General features: G+C 39.2%; 1 protein-coding gene across 1 annotated transcript in view; it reads right to left on the minus strand.

Annotated features, from left to right (window-relative positions):
• Positions 1 to 11,855, minus strand: part of b4galt2 (UDP-Gal:betaGlcNAc beta 1,4- galactosyltransferase, polypeptide 2) — a 231,101-nt gene extending 219,246 nt beyond the window's left edge. Inside the window, exon 1 of the mRNA XM_086273247.1 lies at positions 11,414 to 11,855. The gene's annotated coding sequence lies outside the window, so the exon portion shown is untranslated. The remainder of the gene's footprint in view (positions 1 to 11,413) is intronic.
• Positions 11,856 to 12,849: the final 994 nt, after the last annotated feature.

The raw sequence follows: 12,849 nt of genomic DNA on the forward strand, positions 1-12,849 counted from the left end.
GTGAATCATAAGTGGAAAAATACATCCACAATCAGTGCGTCATTAACTTCTTCATCAACATAGTAACATTACTCCTGAAAAAAACACAAACAAATGACCAAAATAATGATAATAATACACTTTTCTTATACTTTTTGTTAATTTTCTAAAAAAACAAGAGGTGAAATTACAATGTTATTACACATCAGGCATCATCTTTTCTATTCTCAGGAAGCCTGTTATTTGACATGTAGCAGATTAAATAGTCAAAGATGTAACTACAGGAAGATCATAATCATCAATTCACAAGTATACTGCTAACCCTGAAGTAAAGTGCTGCAACTACTCAGCCGTTAATTAAATCAAGTCATTCACAAAATGAAAACACTGTGTCTGTATGTTTATGATCTTTTCATTGAAACTGTGTTTTTAATAGAAAATAAAAGGTAAAGAGAATATTTCTCTGCCTGCAGCAGAACAATGTCACATGAGAACTCTACAGTTGACCCACCTTATGGTTGTGATAACTCCAGGCTCAAATGTGACTTACATTATTAATGCACAAGCTGTCATACAATCACGAAGTTCTCCTGCCTGAAGGTAGGACTGACAATAGTGTCTAGCCTGAGCTAGGTTTATAAAGACAGTTCTTCATGACTTATACAGTGTTGTGTGTCACTTTGACAGATGTTTATTGTTGCAAATATGTAGGCCTCTATTTTTACCTGCGATTACGACACACACTACGAAATGCGAGGAGTGAAGTTTTAGAGCTTCGAGAGAGTGACCGAGATTAAGGGTCGGCAATCTACTGGGTGTTTTTCTATCCAGGTATACTTTCAATACATTGTGTTTGGGATCTGATGGTACTTTGCTGTCTTTGTAATTCCAATAATTTCGACATGTCCCTAACACCACAGGCTGAAATACAGCCTTAAATCAAACAGAGGCTCCACCATGTTTTACTGTAGATCCTCACAGTTGTCACTCTCTCCATATATATTGATAATGATTGGACCAAATATTTCTAATTTTTAAATTTATCACTCAATCAGACATGTTGCCTTGATTTTCAATTCAGTTCTTGCGTAATTTGGCATAACTCAGCCTATTGTCCCCATTTCCCTTCCTTAACAATGGCTTCTTGACAGCCACCCTTCCACTGATGAGACTTCAGTGAGCAGTAGTTGGATCAACTGAAGGGTCAGATGCATCTCTCAGGTCCTGCATCAGGTCTTTGTTGGATTCTTTTTTTCCATTTCTTACAGACAAGACTTTCAAAAACTGTTCACCTGCTGTACATAATAGATAGCCTTTTAGTCTCAGCACTTCTTCTTTTGTCTTCCACTTGTCTAGTTTCCTCAGATTTTTTAACGACACACTGCACACAAAGCTAAAATATGCCGCGCGTTTGGCTAATACATCGTTGGGTATCATCTTGTTGGTCTAAAAACCCTTTTGCATTCCTGTCAGACTGTATCATCTTCCTCGACTCAAGAATAGTGTAAAATACAGTGTATGTGTGTAATGTATATAATGTATGTATATAATGTAAAAATGGTTCTTTGCTAAGTTTTCTGTTGTGTATAGACACAACACTTAAAAAACCTTGATAGACCTTCAGAAAGGAACAAAAAACAAAACAAAACAAGAAAGCTTGCTCCTTGGTAGCAAAATATAAAGAAATGAGGAGTGTCTCAAGACTTCTGAACTATATCAGCTGTCTCATTATCTACCCTCTAGTATCAACTATCTCTAAAACTTTACCAGTCTTTCTTTAGCCACTCGCACTATACAAAGCAATAACAATCCCCTCCAGACCAACATCTTTTTATTACCTATGTAATAAAAATATAAAAAGAAAAAATATTTAGTTTGTGAAAGTTGTGAAGCAACATCAGCTTTTAATCTTGTGTTATGGCTTTTTTTTAATAACCTCCCCTGTGCCTAGTCTACAGACTGAGTGAAATCCAGTGGGAGGCTGCAGTAGGCCACTCAACTCCAAAATAAACACAGAAGGCACAAAGTATTGGCCTTATCTTTGGCATACAGTATCCAGCTCTCCATAATACAACTACACTAGTGGCTGTGTAAGGCTGCAGAAGCTGTCACGCTGTGAGCTAAATGACAACATCAGCTTGCTAATGTGCTCACAGTGGCGATCTTAATAGGTTAAATAAAAGTTCACCATGTTCACCATCTTAATTTAGCAGGTTTTCACACAGCTGAAGCTGAGAGGAAAGCCAGAAATTTACAGCTAAATTTACAATCAATATGAAACACTAAGAGGTGCTGAATAAAAAATAAATAATTGGGATAGTGACAATAAATGCAAATCATCCTAAGAAGATGACTGCACTGTCTTTACCTAATTTAATCGCAATCCACTTAAGAAAATAGGAGGATATATTATTTATTTTTTTCTAATGGTGGAACAAAAATTACATTTAGCCTGGTGGCAAAGGTTAAAGTGGTTAGCACTGTCGCCTCACAGGAATAGCGATAGTAGAGTTCACCAGCAACGGGAGAACCGCAAAATAAACTTTAAAGACAAAAAAATAGAGTATGGAAAACACAGACAGTGATTGCAGTGGGTACTTTTCATTGTTTTTGACACTCAGTTTTACTTCTGCACTTTGTACGTTCTAACTTTGCTTTTCTCAGCTGGTGGCTGACAGATCAACAACAACACGAGTAAGAGTGGCCCAAAGACCGGCTGTACCACATACACTGCCAACAGAGCTCCCTGCAGGCAGACAGGCTGTCCCTGGAGGACCCGTCCAGGTGTATCCTGGCTTTTCTCCTAGGAGAGATGTAATAAAGTCCATAAATGGAGGGATGGATATCTACCCTGCTAAGTTTCACCTCAATAAATAAATAAATAAAGCTATTGACAGAACCTCTAAGTAAAGTGATGCTAAAGCATCCTTGCTGCCTAATGTAGAATTAGCAATTTGAGATTATGGAATAGAGAACGATGGATCAGTATCAGCTATTTCAATATTGTGACAATGAGATTTTTAGTTTTACTTGGAGCGGAAAATAAATTGCGGCTACAACAAAAACAAAACAGAACAAACAGATGCGGTAAATATATATTAAAAAAAAGAGAGAACAAGATGAAAGAAGCTGAGTGGGACGAGGTTGAACAGAGGGGAATAAAAGCCGACCAAATCAGAACAAAACTCTAGTGTTCTCTTGTCTAAAACTTTCTCTTCTCAGCTCTGCCCATGCGGATATTAAATTGCCTCTCAGCTGTCTCTGATCTCAAGGAGGCTGAACTGTTTAAAAGTCTGATATCACATTGCCTCTCTGCTCCTCTTCCTGCTGTCTCCCATCGAAGAACAAGCGCGCCGCTTTGTTTTAAAGGTCCACTCCTGCTCATATATTCGTAAATTTGTTTTTCCAGATGAAATTGACAAGCAACAGAGGAATCAATGAGATATCACAGTGGGAAAAAGTATTTGATGCTGCTTTTCACTGTTTCTCAGCAGGCAGGGCTGCACCCGCATTATGCAAATACAACAAAGCCCCGTCTGTAGTTACAATGCATGGACAACATTGGAAACATCATCATCTCCCTCTCTTTCTCTCCCTCTCTCTCCCTCTCCATCCTCTTTCTCTGTCTTCTTCCCCCCCTCACTGTCTGATCCAGCTGCTCATTTGGCAACAGAGCAAAGAAATAAATGAAGTGCTTCAGCGGAAGGAAAGCTTCACTGTGAGAGGGATTGTGGGCAGAAGGAGTGAGATGAGGATTTGGTGGGGGGGGTTTAAAGACAGTTTACTTAAATGAGTGTCTTTTTGGCTTAAAACATCAGTGGGACTTTTGGCTTAAGGCCACCACTTTCCAATCAACCTGTGTCCTTGGGTGTTTGGATTTTGTAAACAATTTGAAAAGCGGTGTTTATTCTTTTTAAGTGCAAAAGAAAACAACATGTACAAACAACAGAGTCTGTAGTCACACTGAACAGAAGGAAAGGATAAACCTAAGAAACTAAGTGAAAGGAGATCTGTTGTTAGTTACTGCATAACACAGTCGTTCTTCAAACACTATAGGGTATCGTTACAGACAGTCGGTGGCCACTTTGTAAGAAACACCTGCTCATCAGCTTGTTCATGTAAATCTCTAATCAGCCGATCACATGGCAGCAACTCAATGCATTAGGTATGTAGACATTGTGAAGACGACTTGCTTAAGTTCAAACTGAGTATCAGAATGGGAAACAAAGGTGATTTAAGTGATTTTGAACGCGGCATGGTTGTAAGTGCCAGATGGGCTGGTCTGAGCTGGTCTGATCTACTGGGATTGTCCCACAGAGCCATATCCAGAGTTTACAGAGAATAATCCGGAAAAGAGAAAATATCCAGATAACAGCAGTTCTCTGGGTGAAAATGCCGGGTTGACACTGAATGGACAGACTCCTTTGAGCTGACGGAAAGGCAACAGTAACATAAATAACCATATTTTATGACCAAGGTATGGAGAGCAAGTAAAAATGCCCATTGGGGTCTACATTGGGCATTTGTGAGTAAGCTGTTGGGCTGTGTGGGCGGGGGAGATAGAGCAGGTCCTCTACCAATTGGAAGGTTGGCAGTTTTATCCCTAGCTGTTCCAGTCTGCATGCCAAAGTATCCCTGGGCAAGATACTGAACCCTGAGTTGCTCTTAATGTGTTCACTGGAGTTTCAATGGTAGACAGAAAGCACGATACTGCTTGTGTGAGTGGGTGAATGACACATGTTGTATAAAGTACTTTGAGTGTTCATGTAGAGTATAAAAGTTCTATATAAGAATCTTTCCTTTTACCCTTTTACCTACATGGAGTTCCTTTGGGCAAACCCAATATGGACTTGCCCATATAGGCTACCCCAGTGTCCAGAGCAGTTTTGTCTTTCTGGGCCCCCAAGAGAGGATTCTGTGGGCTGCTCGCTGTGGGCCACATGGCATGTGTGCTGGGGAAAAGCATCTTTGAACACACAACACATTGTACCTTGAAGCAGATTGGCTACAGCAGAAAAGACCACACCATGCCAGTCCTGCCAGTTAACAACAGGAAACTGAGACTGTAATTCCCACTGGCTCATCAAAATTGAACAACAGAAGAGTGAAAATGTTGCCAGGTTGAGTCTCAATCTCTGCTGCAACATTTGGATGGCGACAACATGAAAGCACAGGTCAATCCTTCCTTGCATCAACAAATCGGGATGATTGTGGTGGCACAGTGGTGAGGGGGGATTTTCTTGCTACACTTTGAGCTTTTGGGTAATGACTGGTTTGGAGTCCCATAACTAGTGACCATAAGTGGAAGAATATCAGGAGAACAGCAAAAAAAAAGACATGGAATCATAACATTTGCTCTTTTGGCTCTGTTTGACTTTTTTCTACTTTTAGTCTGCTGTTCTTTGTAAGTATTTAGTTTCTTTTTTCTAAAATGGCTCACCTGTCTCCATGTCAGTCATTACTATATCCGACACATATACAGCACACTATTTCAAACACACAAACAACCAGCAACGCAGAAAGTTATACAGGAAAGAGAAGAGACAATCTAGCATCTCTGCAAAATTACAATTAAATTAAGTTCTATTTTAAAATCAAGGCAGCAGAAGGAAGAAGCACCATTGTCTTCTTCTTTTTTTTCTCGTTTTGAAATGATGCATGCTCCCCATACATGCATTCATTACGGAGATCTGAGGTAAGAGGCCAACTCTCCAGTCATACTTGTCTGTGTAACAAGAAACTATACCCAAGCAAATGAAATTAAACACAAATCTGATAACAATTTTAAAATCAATACAATAATGGGAAGCCAAACTGAACTAAAAGCACTCTCACCATAGTTAATCTCCAGAGACCATAATCCATCAGGACAACCAGACACCTAGTCCTCAAAAATAAAACTTTTATACGTCATACAGTCAAATGCAAAGTGCAAGTACAAAACTGAACAGTGCAGTCTTACACAATTTCAACTTTTTCTCTTATCATCTTTACAACACCAAAACAACAGACTATTCAACCAGAGTGCATGCATCATACAGTATGCTTTCTGTCATGCATGGCATCTGAACTTCTTTAGGTTTTTTGAAGATCACCTCTCATCCGAGAAGCTTCTTTACTTCTAAAACCAAAAAGTAAAGAGTCAAAGAGTCCAGAACTATGTCTCCATAGTTGGACAGTTCCACACATACACCTTTATTATCTTTGCACGGACAAAACTCCAAGAAAACCCCTAGCAAACCAAAATGTATCACTAAAAACAACGTAAGAACATTCACTTTGCATATTAGCCAGATGAGGAACAAAAGTAAGTACAGGAAGACGGAATTTTAGAATACTCTGCAGAATAGAAAAGGTATTGCAAACGTATGGATTTATCTGGGATATACTTTAGGGAAAACTGTACGCAGCAGGCTAGTTGCTGCGCCTACTAGTTGGGTCGGATTTGAGATTATATTCTCACTGTAAAAGAACCGCTTTATTGGGAACAGGACCAAGACCACCTCTTCCAAAGGGTCTCGATGCAGTTGTTTTGGTCCACACCCAAATCTGATTAGCATGTTCATATCTGTCCAAATAAATCACATCAAGGGTAAAAACAAACAGGAGTTTGATTTAAATGGAATCAACAGCGCGGGTAGTGCATCTCAGCACAGTGAAACTGGTTGTGATAGAAGAGAAAGAGACAGTTTTAGCCGGAAATAATACTTCGGAAGATCATTTAGAAAAATACTTGAATAAATATTCAAAATCATCAAAAATATAAATATATATTTGAGAGTTATTTGGGTTTTGTTTAATCTGCACAAACGTTTCTTTGCTAATCTCTAATTGCAGTATTATTTTTTGTTCCAGAGCATTTTTGTAAGGTTGCCGAGCAACCAGCCAAGCACCTCCCTAAAAGGTCAAAGTGTTCACTGAAACAGCAGCACTGTCCACCCATGGTTAAGCGGAGCAATTTGTGCCGTATATTAAATGACAAGAAATGCAAGAAACTCTGCAAAAAAAAATATGGTCAGCGATCATATCTGAGACTGAGGACACTGTGATTTAATGATATTAACACCCTCTCAGTCCACAGGGACACTTGTGCAAACAGTGCTGTCCTCACAGGCTGAATATAACAGAAGATAATACTTAATAATAAATTAAAGATGATAACTTAACCTTTACTTTACTCCCTAAAGAAAAAATGATAAAAAAAAATAGACCACAAACGACACCACACACTCTGAATTCCCCCCTTCGGCAACTCAGGAATGGCCTGATTAGTTCCCATGACAACAAATCCCAACATGAAAGGGCGATCAGAAAAATGAATCAGTAGCAGTCGCTGTTAAGGTCGCCAGAATCGGAAAGGTGAAGATAACGAGTGAACCAGAGGTTACCAATGTGAAACAAGCTGCCCGCTCTTCACTGCTTCATTCTGTAGAGTTTCTGTAAGGGACAGTAAGGATTAAGTTTATCTGTGGCAGCGTAACCTGCTTATTGTCCATTCCTGGAAACAGACGCAAATTCCTTTACGCAGGACGGGACATTAAAAAATAAAAAAAAATAGAAAAACTTGGAGTGTTTACGCAAGGCTGATCCAAACACTGTAACAGTGATGCAACGTGCCGCAGCCAGCGAGGCTAACAAGAGGCTCTTGACTGAAAAGAAAAATGCCTTTTATATATAAAATATACATAAGAAATCAAGCAAGAGTCTGAAAGTAAATGTTACTCTGGACTCAGGAAACAGATACACAAGAAAATCCGATCACCTGTCGACACCATGTCACCTGTTTAGGTTGAACAGATTCGGACGAAATCTGGGACCTGGCAATTTAAACAATCGCAAATGTATCTTTTTAATCTTCCCGTTAATAGTTTTTACACCTGTAAAAAAAACTCTAAAGAGGTAGTAAAACCATAAAAAAGGTTTTAGAAAGTATAAACTATCAAGCAAATGCTAGGACTTAATTCCATTTTGCCTATTCAGCTGACTTATTCAGCCACTAATGATGAATAACTGGTGCTGACAAAAGTGGGGATGTCTGAGCATCACACACTTCATTTCCTGCGCTGAGGTGAATTTTATGCATCAATTTGCAACTTTTTCTGCATCAGTTTATCAAAGAAAAGTCTATTTACATAAAAAGGAAAACACAAAAATCAAGCAGCAGGTAACAGCTCACCATACAGTGGAATGATGCTCTCAGGCAGGGATGCTTGCAAATAATTGTTATTGCTTATTTTCTTACTTAATATAGTTTCTGCTGATTCAACACACATACAAGTACGATTTAGTCCTCCCCCCTCTTTTGTGTGTGCCTGGATAAAGAAATCAAAAGGGTTGATTTTTCTAGATATTAGGATATTTGTTTGTCAGCTGTTTGAGAAAGTAATCTACTTATTATTATGTGTACATTACCTATGTTTGTGACAAATAAATTAATTCACTTTAACTTATCAACCTGGTAAAACAGTGGCTCAAAATGTTCTTGTTTTTTAGGCGTTTCAAGAAAAAAAAACAACCTCATGTTGAACCTGATCGCTTTGTTCTTTCTGACGCACCATTGGACAGGAAATGCTATCCCATTGCTGATTAAGGTAGGTGTGTGTGTGTGTGTGTGTGTGTGTGTGTGTGTGTGTGTGTGTGTGTGTGCAGTAGACATGCCTGCTACCAAAAAAATAACCAGTTGTATGAATGCATACTTCATATTCATATTGTAGTAGTAAAAAGAAGCTGACCCTCTTGATTAATCTCTGACATTTGCTAAATAACTACTCTGCTGTTTACATCTTCATATCCTGAGGGTGGAGACATAGAAAACCCTGTCCGGTGTAATTAAACGTCCCTGTGCCACAGTCCCCTCTCTGCCATCAGATAAGCCTTGAGTGAAGTCACAGGCTCACTCCGAGGGTCAAAAGATGCTTTCACAAAACAATGAGAAACTACTGCTCAAAGGGCAGTTGTATTTTTGAGGAATAATTTTATTATTGAACAACAACCATGTTCTCAATGAACCCAAAAAACTCATTAATATCAAAGCTGAATGTTTTTGGAAGTAGTTTTTAGTTTGTTTTTAGTTTTAGCTATTTTAGGGGGATATCTGTGTGTGCAGGTGACTATTACTGTGCATAATTATTAGGCAACTTAACAAAAAACAAATATATACCCATTTCAATTATTTATTTTTACCAGTGACACCAATATAACATCTCCACATTCACAAATTTCTGACATTCAAAAACAAAACAAAAACAAATCAGCGACCAATATAGCCACCTTTCTTTGCAAGGACACTCAAAAGCCTGCCATCCGTGGATTCTGTCAGTGTTTTGATCTGTTCACCATCAACATTGCGTGCAGCAGCAACCACAGCCTCCCAGGCACTGTTCAGAGAGGTGTACTGTTTTCTCTCCTTGTAAATCTCACATTTGATGATGGACCACAGGTTCTCAATGGGGTTCAGATCAGGTGAACAAGGTGGCCATGTCATTAGTTTTTCTTCTTTTATACCCTTTCTTGCCAGCCACGCTGTGGAGTACTTGGACGCGTGTGATGGAGCATTGTCCTGCATGAAAATCATGTTTTTCTTGAAGGATGCAGACTTCTTCCTGTACCACTGCTTGAAGAAGGTGTCTTCCAGAAACTGGCAGTAGGACTGGGAGTTGAGCTTGACTCCATCCTCAACCCGAAAAGGCCCCACAAGCTCATCTTTGATGATACCAGCCCAAACCAGTACTCCACCTCCACCTTGCTGGCGTCTGAGTCGGACTGGAGCTCTCTGCCCTTTACCAATCCAGCCACGGGCCCATCCATCTGGCCCATCAAGACTCACTCTCATTTCATCAGTCCATAAAACCTTAGAAAAACCAGTCTTGAGATATTTCTTGGCCCAGTCTTGACGTTTCAGCTTGTGTGTCTTGTTCAGTGGTGGTCGTCTTTCAGCCTTTCTTACCTTGGCCATGTCTCTGAGTATTGCACACCTTGTGCTTTTGGGCACTCCAGTGATGTTGCAGCTCTGAAATATGGCCAAACTGGTGGCAAGTGGCATCTTGGCAGCTGCACGCTTGACTTTTCTCAGTTCATGGGCAGTTATGTTGCGCCTTGGTTTTTCCACACGCTTCTTGCGACCCTGTTGACTATTTTGAATGAAACGCTTGATTGTTCGATGATCACGCTTCAGAAGCTTTGCAATTTTGAGACTGCTGCATCCCTCTGCAAGATATCTCACTATTTTTGACTTTTCTGAGCCTGTCAAGTCCTTCTTTTGGCCCATTTTGCCAAAGGAAAGGACGTTGCCTAATAATTATGCACGCCTGATATAGGGTGTTGATGTCATTAGACCACACCCCTTCTCATTACAGAGATGCACATCACCTAATATGCTTAATTGGTATTAGGCTTTCAATCCTATACAGCTTGGAGTAAGACAACATGCATGAAGAGGATGATGTGGACAAAATACTCATTTGCCTAATAATTCTGCACTCCCTGTATACAAGTGCTCCGCCAAAACAGCTTTGCGGAAACTGTCTGCATGACGTGACTTTCAAGCTTTCTTTTAAAATATAACACATAAAATATTTGTAAATTATTTACTCAGTAGACATTATGTTTATTATGTAACAGCACTTTGGGTGTGAAGAAATCATGGTTGACAAATCTAACTTCGTTCTGACATTTTAACGTGTTGTTTATCCAAGAATAAAATAGCAGATTAATTAATGAAAATAGCCCTGAGGTCAAGTACATGTGTTACTTGTACACTAAACTGAACATGATTTAAAAATAAGTACTTCTAAAGCCTAAATATACAGCACCAAAACAAGTACTAAAAAGTACAAATACTGCAGTTGTGGTACTTGTACTTCATTGGCTAGTATACGGTCTGTAACAGCAGCACTAAAGTGACACCGTGTCATACATGAGAGAGATGTCAGACTGGATTACAATCTAGGTCCAGTGCTTCTGTGTAAAACGTCTAGTTAAGCTATGAAGACACCCCCTCCTCCTCTTCCTCACTCACATTCCCCTAGTGTAACGCTGCCAGTGCAGGATATGTTATTATAACAGCACCAGCAATTCTGCGAAAAATTGCACTTTCAGAGTGGATTTTTAGAGCTCCGGAGCCCATCCAACTAAACAGGAATGCTGTATGCTGAGATGGTTCATTTACTGTAGAAGATCAGTGATGGGAGGCTCAATGAAGCCTAGTATGGCGGGTGTAAAGATGCTTCTGGTTTGTGGGAATGTGCATGATAACAAAAGAGGGGTAAGGAGCATTGCATTGCGAGAATATTTCCACAATATCCACAAACTCAGTGAAATGTTGAAAAGCTGCAGGAATTATGCGGAATTAAGTGTGCAAATAGCAACAAAGGAAAAAGCGTGTGTACGATGCTTTATGAAACAATGCATCCCAGAAAGCAGATGGAGCACCTACCTTGATGTTGTCAGGCGGATACTTGTATCTGTGCATCTTCTCTGCTGGAACACTACAAACTGTTCACATCATCCGAGGGAGAGAGAAAAAATAATAAAAAATATTTTTTAAACTCTCAATAAGCATTTAGTTTGAAAAATCTGGGGGACAAAAGAAAACACAAAAAGCTAGAAGCTCAGCTCGACTCTGCTCGGGATAACTACACTGTTTTCCCACAGACTGGCTATTATGTCTGCTCTTCATCAGGGAAAAAGCTTCATGTTGTAGCATTACGCTAGTCAAACGTTAACGCAAGCGCTGACGATATTCTACCGCAAACCGGGAAGAAGAGAGATGCTCTGCTCGTGATTTCCCGTCATCCCGCTGTGTTTTGATGATGATGTTAAGAAAGCAGAGAAAGGATGCTCTCAGGATGTGGCAGCAAGCAGGTCCTTTCGCTCCTGCTGCCTACGGAAGCCTGCGCGCTCCGGGTTTTCCTTCGCTTTTTTTTCCTGATACAAGGCGAGCTGATAATTTAGTATCCAGCTTTTGCCAGCTATTATTATTAGTATGCTGCAGTCATGAGCAAAATAATAATTGTAAGATTTTTTTGAACGATACCCAATACAAGGGAAGTTCAAAAAAGTGATAAAGTCTACATTTAAATTTACAGAGAGACAGATACTTAAAGTAAAAATAATAATATATTTCTAAAATCCCTTTAAATTTGTTTTAAACCCATTTTCTACAAGTTCGGTATGACCGTATAAATATTGGTAAATCCAAGCTTTAAATAGAACAAAATAAAGTGTTGTAAAGGCTAGACAATTACAGGCAGGCTAACTCCGCCCCACTTGCGTTTAGCCTAATTGAGACCTTTTACAAGATTATCTTTAACTCTAAACATCCAAAGTTTAATGGGTTGCTTTGTTGTTGTTTGTTTGTTTTTTCTCTCTATTTTTTCACTTTTACTTCTTTTTGACACTTAAATTGTGGTGTTCAAACACTTTAATTGACCACATGATCTATTTAAAATGTTGCTACATACTTGTAATCGTGCTTTATTTTGTTTATTTATTTTTGACTTTGGTGGCATTTTTAGAGCTGAGATGGTTTGGACATGTGCTGGGGAGAGATATTGGATATACTGGACAAAATATGTTGATGATGAAGATGTCAGGAACAGAGGTAGACTACCGAGAAGATTTTCAAAATCAGCTTTGATGGGCACATTTTAGAGGTCAGCAAACTGATTGTAAGTTTAAAACATTACAGTATATTACGCCACGGTTGTAGGGCTTTCATTGTGATGAAATCATTATTCTTCAACTGCGCAAACTGAAAGATGGATATTAATGTTTAGCTGAGACGTTAACAGGACAAAAAAAAAAACTATTTCCTCAAGAAAGTTTTCAGCAGCTGTTTTATCAAGGCAGATGCTGTGGATTTCAGAGCCA

The sequence above is a fragment of the Aulonocara sp. 'chitande type north' Nkhata Bay genome, linkage group LG18, assembly GCF_057382095.1.
Source record: "Aulonocara sp. 'chitande type north' Nkhata Bay isolate Kocher_YH1m ecotype deep benthic linkage group LG18, A_spYH_male_GT1.1, whole genome shotgun sequence".
Lineage (NCBI taxonomy): Eukaryota > Metazoa > Chordata > Actinopteri > Cichliformes > Cichlidae > Aulonocara > Aulonocara sp. 'chitande type north' Nkhata Bay.